The sequence below is a fragment of the Mus caroli genome, unplaced genomic scaffold (genome assembly GCF_978045245.1).
Source record: "Mus caroli unplaced genomic scaffold, Mus_caroli_1 scaffold_16, whole genome shotgun sequence".
Lineage (NCBI taxonomy): Eukaryota > Metazoa > Chordata > Mammalia > Rodentia > Muridae > Mus > Mus caroli.
In genome coordinates this window covers 66,803,458-66,828,782 of record NW_028227271.1, presented here as the reverse complement: position 1 = coordinate 66,828,782, position 25,325 = coordinate 66,803,458, and the positions used below count along the sequence as shown (strand labels likewise).

General features: G+C 44.5%; 1 protein-coding gene and 1 non-coding gene across 9 annotated transcripts in view; both read right to left on the bottom strand.

The window, feature by feature from the left end:
- The window catches only part of Ncald (neurocalcin delta), a 432,610-nt gene that overhangs the window by 234,626 nt on the left and 172,659 nt on the right, over window positions 1-25,325 (bottom strand). The gene's annotated exons all lie outside the window — the stretch shown is intronic.
- Window positions 4,597-4,716, bottom strand: LOC115029501 (U6atac minor spliceosomal RNA). The gene has a single exon (XR_003835069.1). It is a non-coding gene; the product is annotated as a U6atac minor spliceosomal RNA (small nuclear RNA).

Genomic DNA, 25,325 nt, shown 5'->3' with positions numbered 1-25,325 from the left:
AGAGAGGCCTTCATGTGCATTTGTTGCCAATGTTTTTTAAGCACTTAACGTTCTTTTCAAGGTTGAAGTTGTACTTTTGGCACATGTGCCCACATTTTGAGCAGAGCAAACTTTTCCCATTTTTAATTTGGAGAGGAGGATAACTAGAAGAGTGCTTGTCATGTGCCATGTTGAAATGAATCACACATACTTGAGAAAAGCAGTTACTGAGGCAAAGAATCGAGCAAAGCTGGTTGTCTTGGGTGGCAATATAAAGGTCCTGTCAGATCATTAGAGCCTTCTAACGACATGAAAACATGGAAACATGGAAATGAAGGGAACCCGTGTAGGATTGCATCACATTATACTACATTACCTTATATTGACTATACTATACTAATACTATACTATGCTTATAGCCACTTCCCATCCAAGGACCACCCATTGTTGGAACAAAGTCTAGGCAATGCTAGAAGACCTTGTTCATATCCCTACTAAGTAGTGATACAAATAACTAAAATGCAAATATACTGGACAACACTGGCTGTTGGGATGGGAAGGGAGCACCCTTTTAACATTCTGGGCTGCAGCTTTTCTCCCACCAATGCACACAGCTGCAGGAACAGCAATTGTGATTCAGCAGAGGGCAAGATGGTGACAATGACCACAGCTGTGACAGGACAACCAGTCCACTAGCAAGTCAGGGCAACACACAATGAACTGAGCAGAACCCAGTCAGCTGATGAAGGTAAAAGCTACACAAAGTGGAGTGCTTTATAAGAGGAAGTTACATCACACAGAGAAACCAATCTGCCGTCCCTGGCGTGGATAAAGCAGCTGCTGGAGCCAGAGGCTTCCAAACAGGATCTTGAGTTGGAGGAGACTACTACCAACACTATGGAAATATCGTAGGTAAAATTTAAAAAAGAAAGTTTACAAGAGATTTTGATTTTTGAGAAGAGAATAAATTTAAACTTCTCACCAAGGAAAAGGCTCAATATATTTACGATTTTCATATATGAAATAATAACAAATGAAACAAAGTAATCCCATCAAAGGCATATGTGCCTGTAAGTTAGGCTCCAATAGACTTTAACCTCAAGAGTAGACTGTGTGTCCCACTCATTAGAATTCTAATAGAATGTCTGTCCATTCACTAGCTACATAAACTGATGCTTCCCAAAATTTGCCATGAACTATAAACGTGTGAGCCTGATTCCAGAGATAACTGTGCATCCTCCCAGTTAACATGATAGACAAGGGCTCCCACTGGGGACTTTGTGGTGCAGCTGTCATGACCAAGTACCTGCAAAGACACTTAGGAAGGTCTAAGGATGACAGATGACACAAAGTAGTGGCTGAAAACTCTCAACCCACCTTAGTCATTCCTGCAGTAAGTCATCATTTGGTGTCTATTCTACAGTCATTAAAGATGCCCAGGTACAGGTAATGGCTTAAGGTAGAAAAGGACACATCTCATGAAAGGCAAACCAAAAGCCAGAAGTGGCCAGTTGATATTTCTTTTCTTTTTCTTTTTCTCCCCTCCCAAACATCTGGCTTTTATTTTATTTTTTCCTCCTGAAGGAATCGAGTTAGACTCTACTGGAATGAGTCATCCCTTTGGTAAAACTTCTTTCCAAGCAACAGTTCTTCATGGTGGTAGGTAGAATTTCATTTTCGATCATGGGTATGAAATTGATAATTGAAACCAGGCAAATATCTTACAGAGAGTGGTGTGAAAGGGAGCTGTCCCAAGTCTTATTTAACATTATTCATCTCCAGTGCTGCAAATAGCTTCCAGATAAGGAGACTTTCACACTCAGCCTCACCACCCGCTTGCGTCTCCAGCTGCGCTTGGGAAACTATATGGGCCGATGATGAACAGAGGCAGGTGTCCTCACACCAGTCTCCTCAACTCACCTGCTACAGATTCTCATTAACGGACACCGAGACCCTGGATCTTGCTGTACTGTGGCAATTTTTCATATTTATTTGTTTGTTTGTTTGTTTGTTTGTTTGTTTAATGTATATGAGTGCACTGTTGCTGCCTTCAGACACACCAGAGGAGGGCATCAGATCCCATTACAGATGATTGTGAGCCACCATGTGGTTCCTGGGAATTGAACTCAGGATCTCTGGAAGAGCACTCAGTGCTCTTAATCTCTGAGCCATCTCTCCAGCCTCAGCAATTTTTCATTTTATAGTCTCAAGAAGTGAATTTCCCAGTCTTGCCTGTAAGTTTTAGGATGGAAAGCAGAATCTAACCGACAATACCGGTGGGAAAAGCTGTGAGCAGCCTATGGGGGAATCCAGGAGAGGTACAGGCCCCCTCCCCCAGCCTGTTGGAGAAAACAACAAATGCAGCCTACTGGGGCTGGGGGCTTAGCTCAGCTCAGGGTAGTGATTGGATTCCCACACTCCACAGAGACACACTGCAACATAAAGGACTAAATTGGGGGCAGTCATGATTCCAAATGTTTTTCACATTTTACCTAATGGAATCCTTACATATCAATGAGATATATAATAATAAAATGCAACATTCATTAGAGGCATTATTCCAAGGACTCGCTTCAGCTCATTTAATCCCCACATCTCTCTCTCTCCCTCTCCCTCTCCCTCTCTCTCTCTCTCTCTCTCTCACACACACACACACACACACACACACACAATCATGTGTGTTATACAGACAGAGAAACTGAGGCACCAAGCAAGAACATTAATTTTCAATAGGTCATACATTCAGTTTTTTGAAACCAAGCATGCTGTCAGCAATACCCATATTACAATACACTAAAATACAGGTTTACTCAACACTGTTCTGTTTACAGATAAGTCCTGCTGGGGCTGAAGGAGTGGCTTACAGGTTAAGAGCACCTGCTTCTCTTGCAGAGGACTCTTGTTTCCCCTCATCCACATGGTAGCTCACATCTGCAACTCCAATTGATACCCTCTTCTGGCTGCCACAGGCACTGTATGCATGTGGTGCACATATGTGTGTGTAAGCAAACACTCATACATAGTAGATGTTTTTTTGTTGCTTTTTAAAAGAAAGTTCTGCTGAGTGGGGAACTAGATATAGAGGTGGCTTGCCTGCAGAACCTAAATTCTACCAACAGCCAAAATTTCTGCCATCTTTTGTAAATTCAACTTTTAACATAATCCAAAATGCTAGAAAACACTCCATTTCTATCTGTACACTTTGCAGAGCGCTTTAGGATCGAAAATCACGAGCCCTTCTGCCTCCCATTAGAAGTCTCACTGGCAAAAGTATGCACTTTGTATGAGTCTAAATGAACCATGGGTATTCTGGTCTGCAGCAGGACAATAGCAGCTCAGAGACCGCCGTCTAAGCACAGAATCGGGGGCAAGGCTGATACCCAGCCAATCCTGCAGCAGAGCTGCAGACATGCTATGTTCTATGACTGGAAGCTGGTGGTTTCCAGGACTCATCCTGAGTTCCCCACACAGGGCATACCAGCTAGTTCTTTCTATGAACCTAACGTTGACATTGTCATCCTTCATCTCTGAAGATTAAGGGAAGGGTGACAATATACTGTACCATTAAGATGGTTTCTGGTCTATCTCCTCTGAATCATCTGTCCACTACTCGATAGCCTACATTAACACTCTCCGTCATAGACCAGCCTTGATGCTCATTAATAAGGTCTAGCGCCTCACTCAAAGGCACACTTTACAGGCTGGTCTGGGAATACCTTGTTAGTGCAGGATGGGGACACCATCAGATTTTCTTGGTTAGAATTCAAATTCAAGGGATGTAAATAAGACAGAAGAGAGGCATGAAGTAAGTAGGAAAGCAAGAGGGGCCGGCTGAAGTCGAGGAACAGCCAACATCAGCATTGACTGCAGATGTGTGAGCAGGAAGAAACCCGAGGCAAACAGCTCTTCAGTGAATGAGACTCACCAACCAAAACGGGCTTCCTCCTGCTCCACTGGCCCAGCTTCTGTCCTTGGTGACCCAGGAGCTGACCTCTGAAGTTGTCCCTGAGGTCCTTAACCCATTGATTGGGCCATGCCAACTGGAGATGGTACAGGAGATCAAAGGACAGGAGGAAAGAGAGCAGAGCAGTCCTGCCATACTGCAGGCATGCCTTGCACCACGCTCTGAGGGTGGCTGTATCCCCCAGCAGGACCTCTGCAAAGATGCTCTGCACACTTCCAGTTTTCCCAGACTTCGTTTTTGCACCCAGTATCACAATAGAGTCTCGCTATTGCAGGTATTTGAACAGCTCACCTGGTTCCCCTCCATCTGCCTGTGCCTCCACAGTAGCCCCTTAATTACACCATCCTACAAACTCACACCTCACAGCCTCTTATTTTATTGGGAACAATGTATGACTTCACATAGAGAATAACTATCACAAAAATGGGGTGACTAATGGTCTGTCAGAGTGATGTTCATGTTCTCTGAGGGCTGTGGAGAGGTGCCTCACTGTGTGTGTGTGCATGTGTGTGTATTTGTGTACATTCATGTACGTGCATTTATGTGTACATGTGCACATGTGCGTGTGTGTGCTGTATAAGCATATATCTGCCACTGTATGCAGAGGCCAGGAGTCGGCATCAGGTTTCATGTCCTATCATGCTCCACTTTATGAAATGTAGCATTTAGAAGCTATGAAGATAGCAATGTCTTTGACATAAGCATGTTAGGCCTGAGGGCCTCTTCTAGCCTCTTCAAGAGGAGTGATGACTTCCTCTCTGTCCACACAACACAAGGTTTGCCCCTGTCCCTTGTTTGCCTCTCTCATCCTTTCAGCTGTGAAGACCTGAGTAGGACTCTGTGAACCCTACTACCAAGAGTCCTATTCAGGGTGCCAGACATTTTGTTAGGTTAGGAGTAGAGTAATGAGCTAAGTCACATGTTCCTAATTACAGTGTTCATTAAACCCACTAGTTTGAAACCAGGAGCTACTGTGAGTCAGACATCATACTAGACTCAGGAGACAAATGATGAAAAGGATGCACACCATTCCTGCTGGGAATGGGTCAGGGTTGGGGAGAGGAAGAAAGGCTAAAATGGGGGGTAGAACAGTCAATGAAAAAGTACACAAAATAGACTTCTAGTTATAAACCCTGCCATAAAGTTCATAGGAACGAGATAGGAGGGTAGTGGATCCCATGGATAATTTCATCTCTGTTGAAAGACTAGACCTGTATTGGCCACAGGATTCATCTGTAAGACAAAGAAACTTCGTGCGGATACAGAAGAGATTAAGCCCTGGTGACTGTGGAACAGCTTGTTTAGTAAAAGCACCTGGGCTAACACCGTGAAGCCTGGAATGTTCAGCATGTCTTCTGCTCCTGAGCACAGACGAGGACTGGTTAGGATAATTATGCATTTGATCGTCAGGTTTTAAGACAGCACAACACTCACACCCTGATTCCAAGGTTTTCTAAGTGTCCAGTGAATCCTCTGCCCAGCAATGATTTTAGTGCTTGAAGGGCTGTGGATAAAAGCTAAATGGAGCAGCAGGTGCCCTCTGTCTCTGGATGGAGCAGACCTAGTGGGGAAGAAGAAAGCTCATGAGTATGCTTTTGTTTACTTTTGTCTCAGGAGCTGGAGGTGATTTTAATTCAGGTGGAGACAAGAAGCATTTGAATCAACTCCTCTGGGAGCCACCAGAGAAAAGGCCAACGTTGGACACATGGTTTTGAGTGCTTCCTGCTTCCTGGGACATGGTGCATTTAGAGCCCCTCCCTTCCCCTTCACCCCTCACCCCTGAACTGCTCATGTCTCTGATCACTGCCTCACAAGCATCTTGCTGCTCTAGGGATGCAAGTGATCAGAGCTAACTGTGCAGCTGCACTTCTAAAGGACAAGGAGAAACATCTGCCTTTTACTTTCTTTGGTTTCCCAGCATCTTAAATAAAGTCAGGATTTGTCTCCAGTTTGTCTCCTCACTGGTGATCTGATCTACTAAAGACAAAAAGCATTGAATTTTGGGGGGTCTTATTTGAGTAATTTATACCTTTTGATGGTTTTATGTAACATTCAATATTCAATAAATAGTTTTGTTATGTGCCAGACATTTTGTTAGTTTCAAGGATTAATGAGCTTGGACCCACATGAAGCCTGGCCTTAGGGGATTTACAGTGTAGCCACAGAGACAGACAATTAAACTAGCAATTGCAATAAATTATGTTACATAGGGTGATCAAATGCACTTACAGTCTCCAAAGTCAAGAAAAGCTTCTCAGGGGGGGAAAACTCTCTTTAAATGAATATCTAAAGAAGGCAGAGATCTGGATGTGAAAAGGTAGTGAGTGAGTGGGGACTGAGACTGTTCTCAGGACAAGCCATGAGAGCTTTCTTCAAAAGTGATGTATGCGCAAAGGCTTTAGGTGAGAGAGACATCCTAAAGGAAATTCCGTCTGGCTATAAAAAAAAAAAAATGAAAGAAGGAACAGGAAGGCAGCTCCCACCCACCTCAGGAGCCAAGGTGAGGAAGGTATCTTTATTTGAAGATCACTGGGAGGCTCTGAAGGGGTGTAAACATGAAGGCTCATGGTTAGTTTCATGTCTAAGATAGATCTTATTTACTGCACTGGTGAAATATGGACCAGAGGATTGCAAAGACTGGAGAAGGGTCACTTTTAGCTAAGTGGTAACACCGATCTGGACTAGGGTGTTAGCTCAAGATACACATATCGACAATGTTGATCAATATAAGTAACGCAAAAGGACATACTGGTGAACTGGATGGATACCGAGATGAATAAGGACGTTGAAGGCTGTTCTCATGCCTTGAACCTGCCTGCCTCAGTGAAGTCTACCCTGAGAAGAAGCAGAAACTGTAAGAAGAAACATCATTAGTAAATTTTTCATAGAAGGATTTGGAAGTGGTTTTAAGGTACTCAGAGACAATATGCAGTTGGGTCAACCTCTCTGGGAACCAATAGATAGGAGTCAGGAATTCATTAGCAGATAGATGGTGTTGTGTCTTCAAGGGAACTGTCCTCCAGGGGACCATGTGTTTGAACATGTGGTCCCCAGCTGGCAGTGCTATTTTGGAAGGTTGTAGAACCTTTAGGAGGAAGAGTCCTCCTGGAGAAAGTAGGTCATGAGAGGCAGGCCTTTCCGAGCCCGGCTCCACTTCCTGTCTCAGTCTGCTTCCTGACAGCAGATGCCACCCGCTGCCATGTTCCCCTTGAGTGATGCACTATATCCTCTCTTGAACTGTAAGCCCAAACCAACTCTTCCTCCTCCCTTTAATTGCTTCTTGTTAGGTGTTTGGCCATAGCAACAAGCAAAGTAACTAGTACAGATGGATGGCAACTTAAAGCCACGGACATGGAGTGTGTGTGCAGGGATGGCTACTGGGAAGAACCTTGTATGCAGTGAGCTTCCGAAAGAGAAGAGCATTAGGAGAGAATGGAGGTTGTTCCAGAGCCCCAGAGTGTGGACAATGCCACCCTGGAGACAAGCTACTGTTGGTACATCCTGGATGCACTAGTCAATAGGATAGTCTTCACCAACACACTTACCTTCCTGAGCCCCTTGTTTCAAAACAAGAGCAAAACAATCACTTCACCAAGTTGTTCCAAGGAGATGACCTGATCTATGCAAAGTGCCTTAGAACATGCTCTGCCATGTGCTGCGTCCTTTTCAGGAGTTTATTTTTAAGTGTATGGGATAGTAAACAAATTGCAGCATTCGTTCAGTTTGCAAGAAATAGAGTCCCCAGAGAGCAGAAGTCTCCTATCAACGGGCTGATTGCACTAATCACCTTCTGTATGCTACTGATATTCACAAATCAGATTTGTCTCTGAGGACAGCATTTACTTAGCAAACAGAACTCCTTTGTCTCTTTAGTTTCCCCAACAATCCAAAAAGCAAAAAGACTTGTTTCTCAACTGAGATTAACTTACTGATGTCATCTGGAACCTAACGGCCAAATGGGAATTTGAACCCCAGTTTTCTGTTTGCAGGTTGGTCCCATTCTGCTTTTTTCTTGGAAATTTTTGTGGCCCATCTTACGAGAACTACAAAATGTTTTGAGATGATTTTTGCCTATAGTAACTCCGGCCATGTTTGCTGTGAACCTCCAGTGCCATCAGTGGGGCTGTGGGTTAAAAGACATCAGGGCATGTCTTGTACCACTATGTTCTTGTACCTCTACCTCCCATTTGAATGAAATGATTTGCCAGTGGTCAGACCCTGTAAATACCAAATCGTGATCAAACCATTGTGTATACAATATTAACACCATTACTAATAAACTGGGAGGGGGAAAAAGACACTGAAGTTTAGATTCTTTTCATTTTAATTGATGTCTTAGGGTCTTACTGCTAGGAACAGACACCATGACCAAGGCAACTTTTATAAGGAAAACATTTAATTGGGAGTAGCTTACTGGTTTCCAGTTTCAGTCAATTATCATCATGGTGGGAGCATGGCGGCATCTAGGCAGACATGGTGCAGGAGGAGTTGAGAATTTTACTTCTTGTTCCGAAGGCAAACAGCAGAAGACTGACTCCTCAGGTAGCTAGAAGGGTCTCAAAGCCACACCCACACTTCCTCCAACAAGGCCACACCTCCTAATAGCGCCACTCCCTGCCAAGCATATTTAAATCACCACACTTGGATTTAAGAATATCTAGCTTGTGTGTGTGTGTGTGTGTGTGTGTGTGTGTGTGCATTTGTCTGTCTTTCTGTCTATCTGTCTGTACATAGTCTAAGTTTTAAGACCCAGGTTCAGATAAAATATAATACTGTATGGTCAGAACGCCAAGGAGATAGATGCTGTCTTCAAGTCTGGGTTTATGTACACAAGACTGATTCAAAGAGGTTGCTCTGCAGTGATGCTGTGCTCCTACAATCCAGACTGAGAAATGAGTCACCATGACATCAGGGTTGTTCTGCAGTGATGCTGTGCGCCTACAATCCAGACTGAGAAATGAGTCACCATGACATCAGGGTTGCTCTGCAGTGATGCTGTGCTCCTACAATCCAGACTGAGAAATGAGTCACCATGACATCAGGGTTGCTCTGCAGTGATGCTGTGCGCCTACAATCCAGACTGAGAAATGAGTCACCATGACATCAGACACTTCATCAAAGTTCCTCTACTTGGTTGTCTCTAGGCAACATGGGGCTCAGTGCAGCCACAATTAAAGTTAGAATAGCTGGTGTGGGAATGGCCGCTGATCATTGCAGTGTCAAGAAAGAGCCAGGTGGGCCCAATGATGCATTCAAAGTGGGCATCTAGCTTACTTTCCTCCCAAAGCCTACAAATGACAGTAAAAGGATTTTGTTACAAGCAAGCACCTACAGGGACAAAGAAGAGATAACAACAGCGATGAATTTTGGATGCTGGAAAGCAGATGGGCAAGTGGTAACTTATCCAACCAACCTGAAAATGTCGGAGGAGGGAGGGCGAGAGGGGAGAACCACCAGACTTGCACTGTGTAACCAGCACATGGCTCGGGAGCTTGCAGGACTAGGTATCCTGAAATCAGGGTTGACAGTGAAACTAAAGGCAAAGGGGATGAGACTCTCATCCCCAGAGTCTGCTGGACCAGATGCTCTTTCCCCAGGCAGCTAGACAGCCAACCAATAGTCCCGTCCCCCCAAACCTGGCTCAGCCTAGGATTCTGGCTCTGCAATGGGCTTCTGTAGTGGCTCAACTAGTAGCCTACTATGTGTCTCTGTGGCTTGACTCTTCCACAGAAATACTGTTTTCTTTTTTGTCTGGGAGACTTGCTTTGGTTCCTGGGACAGGGGCAGAAGTGACAGTGAGCAGTGTCTTAGCTTTCAGCATAAAAGATATTGTACTTCCATCCACTTCCTGTGTTGAATTTCTGAAATAGCTGTGCGAAGAATATGTCCTGGCCACCTGCTAGCCCAAGAAGAATGAATGTCTGCTAGGCAGACCAGATCTGAGCCCATGGCCAGGAGCCAAGCACAGCTAATGTGCAGGCTCATAAGCCAGATGCAAGCACCTGTAGCTGTCATCTGCCCCTGAAATTCTGTGGGATTTGTTCCACAGCATGGTTGGCAGGATTGAAAATATGGACCTAGAAATAGAATGTGGCTGTAATGAAAACAATAATATATGCTATTGACATTGGGAACAGGTGGCAATAGATCATAAATATAGTGTTCTGCAGTATACATTTCTATGCTAAAATATAAGGAATAAAATAGAATACAAGATTTTAACCCATGTTGACACACACCCCCCCCCCGCCCCCCCCCACATGGAATAATTGTTATTGATAGAAACCTGAGAGAATTTTAATCTTCTGCATGTACCTAAAGCTTTGAGAAAGAAGGCCTGGAGAAAGAATATTTACAGAGCATGCTAGATAATTTTACATCAACCAGACACAAACTACAGTCATCAGAGAGGATGAAACCTCAATTAAGAAAATGCCTCCATAAGATCAGCTTGTAGACAAGCCTGTGGGATATTTTCTTAATTAGTGATTGATGTGGGAGGATTCAGCTCATCGTGAGTGATGTCATCCCTGGGCTGGTGGTCCTGGGCTCTATTAAGAAAGCAAGCTGAACAAGCTGTGATGAGCAAACCAGTAAGCAGCACTCCTCCATGGCCTCTGCATCAGCTCCTGCCTCCAGGTTCCTGCTTGGCTTGAGTTCCTGTCCTGACTTCCTTCAGTGATAAACAGTGATATGAAAGTATAAACTGAATAAACCCTTTCGTCCCCAAGTTGTCTTAGTCATGATGGGTCATCCCAGCCATAGAAACCCTAACTAAGACACAGGGTGACTCGAGTGTGCTCAGCAGTCTCAGGCCAATGCAGTAAGGAGCTGACAAATACAGAAGAACAGGGAGAGGCCCTGCTCCATAGGCGTGTGGAAAAGCCATACCACTCTGGCCTCTGTGTAAGCCTGAGCCATGGCTCTTTCTTCCTGTGTCCATCGGTGGCAGCTTTGACTTTTCCTGGCTTGGTTTGTGGCATCTGTGTTTGAAAGGCTCTTGAGGCTGCCTCTGGAGCTTCCTGGAACTAGTGCCTCAGATAATTTCTCAGGGCCCAGCACTCACCTGCTGTTTAATTAATCAATTAATTAATGGTCCTAAACAAGTCATTTCACCCCACAGACTTGCATTCCCTTGACAAATGTCTCTACAATGGCTATTTGTCCTAACTCTCAAACTACGGAAGCATGAGAACTCCTTAAGTTCAGACTGTGGAGCCCCAGGTCAGGCCACAGGAACTGCTGGCAAAGTGTAGACTGTACAGGAGTGAGGAGAGGGGTTACCTGGTGTGGGTAGTGTGTTTAAAGACTTATTTCTAGCCATGAAGAGAACTTTAGTTGTCATCCCATCTAAAAAAGAAGACATTTCTCTTTAGACCATCCCCAGGAAGTAAGAACAGGGCTCATGGTACATCGTGAGCCAGTTATACCTAACATGTGAGAACCCCCTCCCCACAAACTAGATGAATAATGGAGAAATGCCTCTCTAGCTGTATGTATGTATGTATGTATGTATGTATGTATGTATGGGGCAGTTGACTTCTCACTGGCTCACCCATAATGCACCCTGCTGCCAGGGTGTCAGATCCAAGTTTATCCCTGGAAGATGCTGGCCAGGGGTGCAAGTGGAAGCTCAGAGGAAGCCCCATATGGCTGCTCATTCTGAGGCAAGCGAGAGCATTCTTGTCCATATGAAGAATGTAAATGTCAGAGATGCAGGGCTGCCAGTCCATCAGATGAAGTCGCTAACAATTCACATCTTCCTAGGCTTCTGCCTCAGCCTAGACCAGCTGGAACTCCAGCAGGCTTATAAAACACCTCTCTGCCAGCCATGGACCATGCTTTCTGATTCCAACACACCCTCTCCATATGCACTAGCTTGCTGAACCACATTCCCTTCTCTTCCCTAGTTTCCCTGGCTACAAACACCAGGCAAAGTCAAGGGGGTAATGGCAATTAGATACAGTACAACCCTCAATGAAGAAAAACATGTCTAACTCGTACCTGCCTGCTTCCCATTGCTCATCATCTCTGAGCACAGCTGCAGAGCACACGAGTGACCTGGGGCTCATGCAAGGCAGGTCTCATCAGCCTCCAGTACAAGCCTACATAGGCAAACTCCATATCTAACACAGCATGGGTGGAGAGAGGGCAAAGGGAATAGATGGGAGAGATTTGATATGAATAGTGTGACCAGACAGATGTAGGGGTGGATAGCACTGAAAAGTACGTTGAGTTGATTCTCTCCAGGGTGGTAACAAAGCAAAGAACTTGACCAGATTAGAATAGAGCCCTCTATGTGGCTTGTCGATTGCCTGTGTGGGCAACTACACCTGCAGAGCTGGCTAGAGGCCAGCAGCCACAGGATGCTTCCTTTCCTAACCCACACCTTCCCCTTCCCACAGTTCCCTTCTGTCTCCTGCATGTTTGGAGGAATGTGGGTGGGTGTGTATCCTGGGTACCTGGGAAGGAGCCCAACTTTCTCTTAGTAAGACTTCTGCCACTGGATTGGATGCAATGTCCTCACTATGTATAATGTTGCTGTAGGGACAACCACATGTTCACATTTGAAAGAGGCACACTTTGCTTCCAAACTGAGTAGTTGGGACAGAAAGTCATCCTGTATTGCCTAACTCCTCTGTCCCAGATGAACAACAGTCATTGCTGGTATGAGTCTTCATGTGGCCACCTCTGTGGCCACCTCTTCCCAATTTAATGCTCACTGTGGGAAGCAAGAGATTGCCACAGTCTCAATGAAGTCTTTGGGATGTAAGCCAAGTGATAGATGATGGATATTTGGACTATTTGTTATGAAAGGTCCTTCCCAATCATGTTTAGACACCTGGACTCTGCCTGGCATTGAGATCGTCATTAACTGTTCCCAGGAAGTAAGAGCAGGGCCCATGGTGTATCATAAACCAGTTAGAAAATACATAACGGAGAAATAGCTCTCTAGCTGGGCCAAGGGAGTATTTACAGGACAGTTGACTTCTCACTGGCTTACCCATAATGCATTAAAAAATGACAAGTCCAATAAGGATACCCCAGTCCCCATCCCATTCCCACCATGAGACTCTTGAGAGACCACTGGGGCAGCACACTGGCATGTCTTCCCTCCCCCTCTCCAGAGTCCTCTCTTACTTTTCCTTAACTAATCCAGCTTCACTCTGCCTTATCTTTCCTTATTCTTCTTGAGCATGAGATAACAAACTTAGAACGTGTCTTGGTGACCAGCTTTTATTGGGTGACCATTGGTTCAGCACCCTAACTTCACAAGTTAAGTTCATCAAGAGCTGAGCCCATTTGCAAAAACTCCCATCAAGGAACTAGGGCCTAGTTGAAGGAAGGTCACTGGAAACCTACCTTAGAAGGTTGTATTGTGTTGCCAGTTCTCTTGTCTATCTCTCTTCTCTTCTCCCAGTCCATACCCCTTCCTTGTTGGTCATGAAGTGATTTCCTCTACCACATGTTTCTGGATCCATGATATCTTGTCCAGGTACGCAGAACGGAACTACCATGAACTGAACTCTCTCTAATGTCCCTGCTCTCCAAGTTGTTCATCAGGTATTAGGTCACAGCACAGAATAACTAAAGGATTCTGACCTTATGCTAGCCATCTGTGATGGTTTGTATATCCTTGGACCAGGGAGTGGCACCATCTGAAGGTGTGGCCTTGTTGGAATAGGTGTGACCTGGTTGGAATGGGTGTGTCACTGTGGGTGTGGGTATAAGATCCTCACCCTAGTTGCCTGGAAGTCAGTCTTCCACTAGCAGCCTTTGGATAAAGACATAGAACTCTCAGCTCCTCTTGTGCCATGCCTGCCTGGATACTGCCATGCTCCCTCTTTGATGATAATGGACTAAACCTCTGAACCTGTAAGCCATCCCCAATTAAATGTTTTTTATAAGACTTGCCTTGGTCATGGTGTCTGTTCACAGTAGTAAAACCCTAACTAAGACACCATCTTTGTAAGCATTGCTGACCTCCATCTGGAGAAATGTAGAGCCGGCCACTCAGTGACTTGTAAAACAACATGGCTATAGAACAATCACTATAGCCTTCTCAAGGCTGAGAAAAGGAGGCGTTGGGATGGCTCAGCAGATGAGGATGCCTGCTGCCAAGCTTGATGACCTGAGTTTGGTCCCTGGGGCCTACATATTGGGGGAGAGAACTAACGGTTTTGAATTGTTCTCTGGCTGTCACATACACACTACAGCATGCGAGCTTACACACACACACACAGATGTAATTTTTAAAAAGTTATAAAGAACTGAGGAAAACGGCTCAGTGGTAGAGCACTGTCCAGCATGTATGAGGATCTGGTTCAGTGTCCAGCACTGGGAAAACCGTAAAACAAGCTAAGAAGAGCTTGGTAAAGGGCCAGGAATTCCAATATGAAGTACTGGGCTGAGGCTTCTATCATAGAAACATTTGTAAAAACCCAGGCTCAGCCCTGAGCATTACTTATGAGAAGTGCTTGGTAAAAACATGCTGTTCTCAATGAACAGAAAGGGAAATAAGATGTGGTGTTGCTCAGCAGCCAAGCAGAGTTCATAGACACAGCCACTTTTGTCCCCCAGCCCTGGGAATGGCTTGCCTTTCATGAATACACCGGGGGGTTGGCATAAACACATCTGGATGATCATTTATTGTGTATTTAGCTTATGTCTGCTTTTCTGGTCAAAACCTTCAATAGCTTCCTACTTCACATGACTCTCAACACTGGCTCCTTAATGCTGCCTGGAATCTGTCTCCATTTGTACTTAGTGGCCATTTTCCTAGTCCTCTCTTCCTGTCCTTCATGCTCAGAGTCACATTAAGGGTCAGGTCAAGCAGTCATTTGGTCTGGCACATTGAAAAGGGATATAGACAAATGTAGATAAACCCTCCATAGTCATTTGATAGCCTTTGGCATTCAAGAAGATGGAAGTGAGCAGAGCCTGCAAGCCCACAAGCTTAGACTAATAAAATATACAAAGCACAGGAGGAGCCATTCTGAGGAATGGAGAACACGGGGTGTCGGGAGGGAAAAAAGGGAAGTGGGAACCCTGTGCCTACAAGGTGGGGATGGCGTGAGAGGAGAAGCATCCTTACAAATGAAGAGTTCCTCTTTGAAAAGAGTAGTATCAAAGGCAGCGAGCCACAGAGTCAATGGCCGGGAGCACTGCTTAACAGACTCAAGGGCAGGGAGCACTGCATCACAAACTCAGTGGCCCACAATAGAGCAGGTCGTTGAGCTCTTTAATTGTATAACCTACCCATGTCGCTCCGATTCTGCATCCTATGAGTACCGTGGACAGGGTGGTTATCCTCAGGCATGGCACAGTTCTACAGGCTTACATATAGACATCTGTAAAGGCCTCTTGTTTTTTTCTCTTGGAACAAATAAAGCTCTCTAGAACATTCTTATTGTCTAGCAAAGAAGCAGACTAGTCTCTGCTCCTGTCACCTCTAAACCAGTAGACTTCACTACCCAGCAGAAACGTCTTTGTTATTCTTTATTTTTTAAAATTAATTCTCTGTCTATGCATATGCTTGTGTGTTTCTATACATGAATGCAATGCCGTTGACAATCAGAAGAGGATTTTGGGTCCCCTGGAGTAGAGTTCTTGGAGTAGGATCTAAGTATAGATGGGTGCTAGAATCAGGTTCTCTAGGAGAACAGCACTTGTCCTTAGCCACAAAGGCACATTTGTTATTTTTAATGGGCGCCCTGCCCCACATCTGAATTTAAGATAACATGGTACCTATGGTCAGCTCCTAGGTAGTTTCTGAATGAAGGATGCCCATAGTTTGAAAAGATCCACCAACTGGTTCATGATTTGGAGCTTTGATCTACTTGGTAGCAACCTCATCTCCAAGGAAAGGAGAGAGAGGAGATGAGACCAGCATGTGGTCAATGGCAATGAGCCCCAAGAGAAACCCAGAGATTCAAAAACTCAGATGCATTTTCTGGTAGGTGACACATCAATATGTCAAGAAGATGATGTGTCTTAAAGACATGAACACTTCACATGTGGGCTCCTCTCAGACATCGTCCCTGACAGCTGTTTATTTGCCTGATCCTAGCTTTTTTCTTTTATAATCAAATTGTGATCATAATGAATCATAATGATAATACTGCCCTGAGTCCAATGACGCAGCCCCATAATCATCCAACCCGAGGGAATAGTGAGAATTCTCTAATCGGAACCCATTGTGAAAAGCACGCGTGGTCTGAAAAATCCCAGAACTTGGGTTGGTGTCTCAGAGAAAGGCTACTGAAGGACAGGGGCCTTTATAGCACTTTGACCTGGGACAAGTGATCTGTCTCTAGGCAGTTAACAACAGAATTATGTCACAACTCTCCAAGACTCTACAGGCAAATGGCAAGAAAGTCATATACAGACTCTGCTATTTTCAAACTGCAGAGTCAGCGCAAATGGCACATACTTACTAAGCAATCAACACAAGAAATACTGGCTAAAGAGAACCATAGTACAGGGCAGGCCTGTGTCAGAGGGGGCACCCTACTAGGATGCCAGGGCTGGGCCTATATCTTACTCATCTGAGCTTAAAACAAACAGGATGACTTGGGCATCCCAGGAGTTCAAGAAACTGTTCCTGGTTAGAGTTAGTGGAGGATGACAGATGCTCTTGAGGCCGGAATACTTTCTACATTGGAATTCTTAGGTGAATAACCCTTCTCACTCTCTCAGGTGGGTCAGATCACTTGACAGTTAAAACTAATCCCCCAGTCCCTCCTCATCACCCCTGGTCTGCCTGTCCTAGGCCTTTCTATTCTTTCTCAACATACTCCACCACCTCCTACTTTTCTCTCCATACAGACACACAGACACAGACACACACACACACACACACACACACACACACAGAGAGAGAGAGAGAGAGAGAGAGAGAGAGAGAGAGAGAGAGAGAGGCATACACTCCATTTGAGGAGAAAGGAGAAGAGGGAAAAGAGAAAAGGAGGGGGGAGAAGAAAAAGAAGAGGAGGAGGTAGAGGAAAAGGAGGAAGAAGAGGAGGACCAGCTCAGCATCCTCCTCCCTGCATTGTGGTCCTGAAAGCATGCAGATGGAACCTGTTTCCATTTATAGCAGTGTCGCTGAAGTAGGAAGCTGTGAGCTGTGCTGGAGGTAATAAAAATGTAAAACTATCATTATCACCATTGATTCAACCCCGAGAGAGCCTCCAACAGGCCACGTGGAAGAGTGAGCATCTCTATAAGCGATTTGCCAAGGGCTGCTAACCCTTGCTAGTAAGACATGGAGCAAGATATGGAGTCTTGTCCCTGTAACAGTCTATCTGGCTTCCTATGAGTTCTTGATCCTTTCTGAGCCCCAGTTCTTTGTGTAAGTAGAGCTCAGATCCATACTGGAAATCACAGAACCATTGGCAAAGGAGCTTGCAGCCCACACAGTTTCATTCAAATGTCAGCTCCCACCATCTACTTTCAAATTGCTGTTGTCTTTTGCCAAGTGGACAGTAGCAGAAGCAATAAGGTCCCTAGAGGAAAGAGAGACCATGAAGAAAACATCTCCTGTGGCCCCTTTAGTTAAGCATTAAACACCAGGTTAGGGTGGGACATAAAGGCACATAGACACAGACACACAGACACAGACACAGACACAGACACAGACACACACACACACACACACACACACACACACACACACAGAGGTCTGGTTTTATATTTTTAATGGAGAAAGTGATACAGGCCTTGAGGAAACAGAAGAGGGATGCCTTCCCTAGAGCCCCCAAAATATCTCCCTTGTGGAAAGGGCCACACCAGAAAGTATAGGCTTCACACAGAGCCCACAGCACAAAGGACACTGAAGCACAGGGGAACCCTCATGGAAAAGAGTCATTAGTCACTAGTAACCATAGCTGAGGCTCCTGGGGCCCAAAACTGGATCTGTAGTCACAGGCTTATTGAAAACTGTCAGTGAGCCCAGGGCGCCGGGAGACAAAGGAAAGGCTAAGAAGACTGGACTTAACGCATATTTCCAACAGCTTCCAGGAAAACATAAGCCAGCACTTGGTTTTCAGAAACCAAGAACTCATAATGTATTTTCTATTCAATTAAATATAATGGATGGAGACATGTCAGGCATATGGGTAGATGGACCCAACATATTTGAAACGTAATTGATTAAAAATGCAGTTACAGAAGACACTTTGATGACAGACTGACACAAATCATGTCTAGATTGATAGAAATGAATTTGATCTTAGAAAATAAAAATTTTATTATGTCAGAAAAAGGGGGCATTTGTCTCCAACTTAATTCTCAAATAATTTTAAGAGAGAAAGAAAGAGAGGAATAAGTCAATCAGTCAAGTATGTAATAAAATAAAAACCAAGCAGTGTAAACCAAAGTATGATTTTCAGTGACTCCGGATAAAAGCACTTAGAATAATCATTGGGCCGTTCTTAGATGTTTTCTTGAGTTTGAATTATAGAGTTTTCTTTTTTTAAGTTTTTCCAAGCCCCCACAATCTACGTAATAAACCCGGACATTAAAGCAACATCATCCACTCCTGAAAGGCTCGGCTAGGCCAGCACAACACTTGAAAATGCCAGACTTGGAAAGGTAACAGATTCACTGTGACTACGTTTAAACAAATCCATTCAATCCAGTTTCTTTTCAGTGCCTATCCAGACACAGAGGGGCTCCAAGCCACAGCAATTGCTGACCCCCAAACCGTAAACATGGCCGAAGGTACACAACAAACAATTTTCTTAAAATTATGTACTAATATAGTCATAGTCCTGTATACTGTAATGGAAAGAGGAGAGGAAGAATGGAGAAGGGCAGGGAGGAAGAGAGGTGGGAGAAAGAGAGTGGGGGTGGGGGAAGGAGAAGGAGAGAGAGAGAGAGAGAGAGAGAGAGAGAGAGAGAGAGAAGAAGAAGAAGAAGAAGAAGAAGGAGGAGGAGGAAGAGGAGCAGGAGGAGGAGGAGGAGGAGGAGGAGGAGGAGGAGGAGCAGGAGGAGGAAGGACTGCAAAGTGCTGGTTACCAGGATGTCAGTCAAGGAATAACTAATTTGTCTCCCTAGTCTCCGGCTCTATTGGACCTCACAGGACTAAGGAGAGGCTGAGCGTGGAGCCCATGGCAAGGCTGGCTCCTTGGCCCACAGCTGTGTGCACCACTGGAAGGACATGACCACCATGCACCACTTGTAGTTGACTCTCATTCTCAAGACATGTGTTCCCCTACCACCATTTTCCAGCTTACTAGGACATAACGATGCCGAGCAGGAAACGAGTCCCAAACAAGCCATGGCTTAGGAAACTGAAGGAAATGAATGAAAACAAGAGAAGGTTATTCGCCAGTGTCTGCCCATGGGGATCTATGAATGTATTCTTCAGTTTTGCATCGATGGGGCTCTAGCTCTAGTATATTATAAATTCTAATTAGACCAATAAGGGGAAAAGATTTTGAAAGGAACAATGCAACCGAATATGGACATTCTATTTAGAAACAGTAATGTTAGCATAACAAGGGAGCTTAAAAAAAGAAAAAGCTAAATAAATATTAAACAGATGGGTGGTCAAATGTTGTTTTTCTTTTTAAGCACAAAGCCTTAATCTAAAGCCAAGCAGAGATGGAGATAATCAGTAAGTTGCCCTCCACAGCCAAAGAGCCTAATACCCAGGAAATTAAATGAAATCAGTCTAAAATACCAACTGGAGTTCAGACAAACTTGGAGCCCCAACGCCAAGCGAAACATTAAAGTGAGTCTGCTATTTTTAGAGCTCTGTATCTTAGTGGCTGTGTAATGAATCAGGATGTGTCTTGGCAAAGGCACTGGCAGACGGAAAGATACTTGTTTTCTTACCAAAAATAGTAGGAGTCTCCTAAAATGTAGCAGAGACGGAGCGACTAGGGTGCATGGAGTCTGATAGCCATTGACTCACGGCAGTGGTAGGTCAGAGCCCGAGGCCAAGGGCTGACACCTTGTCTACTTGCAAAAGAGCCTACAGAAGCACTTCAATTTACAGCTTATGAGACATGTTACACTGAAGTCCAGTATATTCTGGAGACTTTCAGAGATGAGAAATCATCAGGTCACAGGCATGAGGAGTTCAAGCTGGGGCATTGGCTAAGTCTCTCTCAGCTCCATTATACACACTTCCTCATTAGAAAGGATTCTCTCTTTCCATGGGACCCCAGCACGACTTCAAACCACTGACTTCATCTCAGAGTTCTGAGGTGTATGACCCTGTGCAGGGCACCCATGACCATGCTCGGGCTCAGGTTCCTTGCCTATAAAAGGGGAGAGGTAAATGTAGAATCTCTTGGGTCCTTCTCATTCTAAAAATGGACTTTCCAATGACCAATTCTGGATTGCAAACCCTGAGAAACTATTCTGGCTGTTGCCAGGTTCCCCGGATGGGGGCGTGAGGGTCACTAGCAATCAGCATGCTTTAACTTGGTGATATCTTGCAATTGTATCAGGTTGACCAAAGACAGCCCAGCAGGTTCTCCAATATCTCTTATTCAATTCTGAAACCCCAATGCTTCTGGAACATTCTTGGATAGCATAAAGGGCCCTATGTAAGTTGGGCTCGGTAATCTTGAGCATAGAAAGGACTTCTGAGAAGGGCTCTCAGCAGTCATTTGGCCAGCTGGGAGGAAGGAAATATTTTATCCGATGGCAGCTGTGCCTATCTGTTGACCCTCCGCAATACAGGAGCACTTCTTCTCCAAGAGCTCTGCCTCATGGTCTCACTACAATGAGCTAATAATCACCTGATAGGAGTAGAAAGCAGCCAAAGAGCCAGGATTCAAACCCAGACAATCCAGTTTCAAGCCCTGAAGCTTCCTAACACGGCGTTATTATAAATACAACTATACATACTAGAAGAGACACTAATTACTTAGCCTTATAGTCAATTTTTATTTATTTTGTGTGTACATGTGTGTGCAAGCTCATGTGTGTGGGTGTTATCTGTGCACACCTACAGGTGTGGATGTAGAGGTCAGAGCACGAACAACCTCAGGTGTCTTTCCCCTGGCACCGTCCTCCATGTATTTTGGGGTTTTCTTTTTTGAGACAGGGATTCTCATGGGCCTCAAGGTTACTGAGTAGACTGGGCTGGCCAGCAAGCCCGAGTCCACATTTCTGCCTCCCTCGTACTGGGGTTGTAAGTAAGTGGCACTATGTCTCTCTTTATTTACATAGGCTCTTGAGATACAAACTCAGGTCTTTGTGTATGCAAAGCAATCACTCCTTCAAATGGACTATCTTAATAGTCCTACTTTGATTTAACTCTTTTTTGGGGGAATTATTTATTTATGTGTATGAGTACACTGTAGCTGTCTTCAAACACACCAGAAGAGGGCATTGGATACCATTACAGATGATTGTGAGCCACCATGTGGTTTCTGGGAATTGAATTCAAGACTTTTGGAAGAGCAGTCAGTGTTTTTAACTGCTGAGCCATCTCTCCAACCCCTTGATTTAATTCTCAAATACTTTATTTGGAAATAATCACACAGATATATGGAAGCTGCAGAAGCAGAATATGTAAGCCCTTTGAAAATAAGGGCTGGCCTGAAGCATCACCCATGAGTGCTTCTGTCTTTACTTTACAGCCACCACAAGGACATCAATGCTGGGAGAATTGTGGTTGTGAACTGAATTTCTCTGCCTGTCTCGGTATTTCCCTTCCTCCAACCTTCTTGTCTTTCTTATACTCCTAAGGCCTTTTTTAAAAAATTATAGTTGATTTATTTTAAAGACTAGACCTCAATTTGAGTTTTCTTGGTGTATTCTCACAGCTCAATTCAGAGTAGGCACCTTTGACAGCAAGGTCACAAATGTGGTGGCATGTTTTTCTTCTTGCCCTGAGCAGGTGGCACAAAATTCTGATTTCTTTCTTATTATTACTGTTAGCCAGAAAAAAAAAAAAACCTAACAGACTTCTCATTATAAATTGCTCATTTTTCTTTTGTGATTTGTTGGTATTTCACAAGAAGGTACTTTAAAACCATGTAAATACTCCATCCCTCAGCAAACTTACAAATTATCTATTTGGTAACTGTTTAATTTGTTTGTACTAATATGCACTCGGATTTCATTTTTTATTCACTGAACTAAATTTATCATTTTTAATGTTCAAATTATCCGATTTGGCCAGTAGGAGGCCTTTCCAGCTGGCTTCTTGCTGGTGTCCTGGACACTGTCTGCTGAGATGGTGAGATGACTGGTGAGTGACAAAAGAGTTGTGCTCTCTGAAGGGGAGCAGGAGTCCATCTTCTGAGGCCACCACTGCTCCAAAGTCACTGTGATGAGCCAGAATGGGGAGTCAGATGTAAGCGAGCTGTCGGGTCTGGCCACCGAGCAAGCAGGAAGTGATCACTTCCAACAGCAAAGGCTTTGGAAGAGAACTCTCTTCACCGAAGTGTTACAGCTCTATATGACAGACACTTTCTGATGGTCTTTGATAAAGTAACTCTCATGTGCCTTATTCCTTGTGGACAGCGTCTTATATACATTTTGGGGTGGTTGGGGTCTAAAGACAGATGCTTTCTACTGTCTTGATTGGGATGCCTCAACTGCATGTGGAGGGGCTTTGGGTGTTGCCTCTACATGGCTGATTGTCACAGTCCTCTCCATGGGGAACTTGTCAGGAGTAGTAGAAACACTTACCATCTTCAGGTGTGAGGGTACCAGGGTTTCTGAATCCACTTGACCTTACCAAGTTTTCTGTCTGATGGCATGCTCCACTGCTCCACAGATTCTGTGTCCTTCCAAACTTTGGCCAGTAGGGGGTCTTTCCAGTTGGCTTCAAGCTGTGTCCTTTGTCATGGTCCCATCTAGGACAGAACTTGGTCTGCCTTTAGTAGCTTTCCTTACGAGTTCATTCAGGTTCAGGAAGAACACCAAGGAACCTCTCCATTATTCATTGTATTTCCACACATTCCAAACCTATTGTGTCAGCATCTGCCTCCCATCCTATGCATTGGCTTGACCAGGAGCCCAATATATGGCAACACTACGAAGGGCAAAAGCCCCTGAAGCAGCTGCAGGAAGATGTCCAGACATCGGCGTCTACACAAGGAGAATGAAGATCCTTCCATCCTCTCAGAGGAGGATGTGGTCACACACACACACACACACACACACACACACACATATCTGGGAAAGAAAGCAAGCATTTCATAAGCATTACTTATCACACTAGTCCTACTATTTCATATGTAGGAATAGTGTGGCTGCATGTGTCAGATGGTTGACACAGAGCACCATGAGAATATGGAGTCACTCAAACGCCAGCAGATGCCACCTGTGCCACTCAGTAGAACATGACTTTGGGAGAAGTCACAGAGCTTCTATATACCTTGGCCTCTCACTGGTGAAAGGAGAAAGTAGTATGTAGAGAGAATACCTTATGTATTGTATAAATGCATCATCTGTCAATTAAAAAGCCTACAGCCTATGGTTTATGCAGGAAATGGCAGGTGGAACATCTGGGAGGCAGAAAGAATTCTGGGATAGAATGGACATGGGAAGATTCACCCAGGAAGATATGAGGAGATGGACACATGGTACCCGAGCACAGGCATGAGGCAGAATGTAGATTAAAATAAATCGGTTATTCTAAATTATGGTTCTAGTCAGAGAAGAGTCTACCTATGTGGTCAAGGAATTTGTAAGTATTTTTGAGTCTAAGTCTTATTTCTGGGAGCATGGGGCTGGGAGGAAAAATGGACCTAATTTCCACATTAATGGAGAAATAACTACAGCAATGTCCACAAATGGGGTTACCTCACTTTCCTGCTGAAGTATTCCATCATACTTATGTTTGCCTTTGCTGGCAGAGCCCCATCACCCCACCCAGTTCTCACTCCTGTTTCAAATGCCCCCCTGGTCCCTTAGCCTTAATCACCACCTTTGTCTTCATGTCTCCACCCAAATGTGACCACTTCAAATTTTAAGCCATCTTCTTCCATCTCAGTCACTGTTCTCCTCCAGACAAAATTCTCCCTCACTGTTGAAATGCTCTTGTTTAAGCCAGCATGGTTACATGAATCTGTAATTCCAGCACTTGGGACATAGAAGAGGATCGTGAGTTCAAACCCAGCCTGGGCTATAAGCAAGATTGAGTCTCTAAAATGAAGAAAGGATGATGATATCTGTTGGCTTAGAAAGACACTGTCTTTGTTCTTCCTAGGCTATAAGAATATGAACACAGATACCATAGCTATATCCCAGGACCTTGGACAGTGGCTGCTACATAGCAGGTATGTAAGAAATACTCAAGGCACGGATGATCAAATGCATGGAAACTTTTATATAATTTTGTGAGGTTGAAGTAAAATATTTAGCACAGAACCCAGTGCAGTACATCAACAACATCTGTTGTAATAAAAGCCACCAGGAGTCCTCAGCTCTAGTATTGCTATGTCCAGGCACCAGGGTGACTTCAGGCAAACCAGATAATTCTCTGACCTGCGTTGTTCTCATCTATACATTTTGTCAAGGATATTCCAGGACAGACATTCATTGTTTTGCCTATTTCATGGTTCAAGTGCTCACCCAGTTCAACAATAAACTGATTCTTGTTTGGTAAGAGTTGAAGCTCTGTTGCCCCAACAGCATCTCAAAAGGCAGACTGTGCACTTCTTAGGAATTCCAGGATCCATTTGCTAGTTACCCATTCAGTCAAGCTTACAAAGAGGTCTGTAGTCCACTCGGTACACTCCTTTTCATCTTCTACTCTACCCTCTCCCTCCCTGACCTAATTTTCAGACATAAAACAAGAGACTTTTAGCCTAACAGCCTTTTGCCCCAGGCAAAATGAAAGTTTTATCAAAACAGAATTGAGAGAGGTTTGAGAAAGAACAGCTAAAATTGGCATTTATCTTGGACATATTTAATGAGACTCCTAGATCCTAGATAGAAATCTACAATCCTACAGGCATCAGTTTATCTCCCAAAGTAACGTTCCTAAAATATTTAAGCAGAAGTTCGAACTGCGCCTTGGTCATTTAATGTCCAAAAAAAGATGTAAATCTTCCCAGAAGTCCCACGACAATCTCCTCAATGACACCAATCTCAGTGACCCTCTTAGAAAAAGGATTGATTCCTGAGCATGCAGACAATGACTATAGCCAGGTAACTGTGGGGGTGGAGTCGAGTCAGAATGCCAGGAGCTTGGGACATTGTCTGCGTGACTGATAGTCACACACCTCTCCTGCGGGGGGGGGGGGGGTGTCTGTGGGGATGGTAACTTCGACAAGAGCCAGGGGTCCAGGAGACATGATTGAACACCTTCTGTCTGATATAGGTGGAAATCACCACCCATCGGGTGCTCCCGGGGTTCTAGATCTTTGCTCGACTGAAGACCAGGCTGTCTGTGCACAGCCCACTG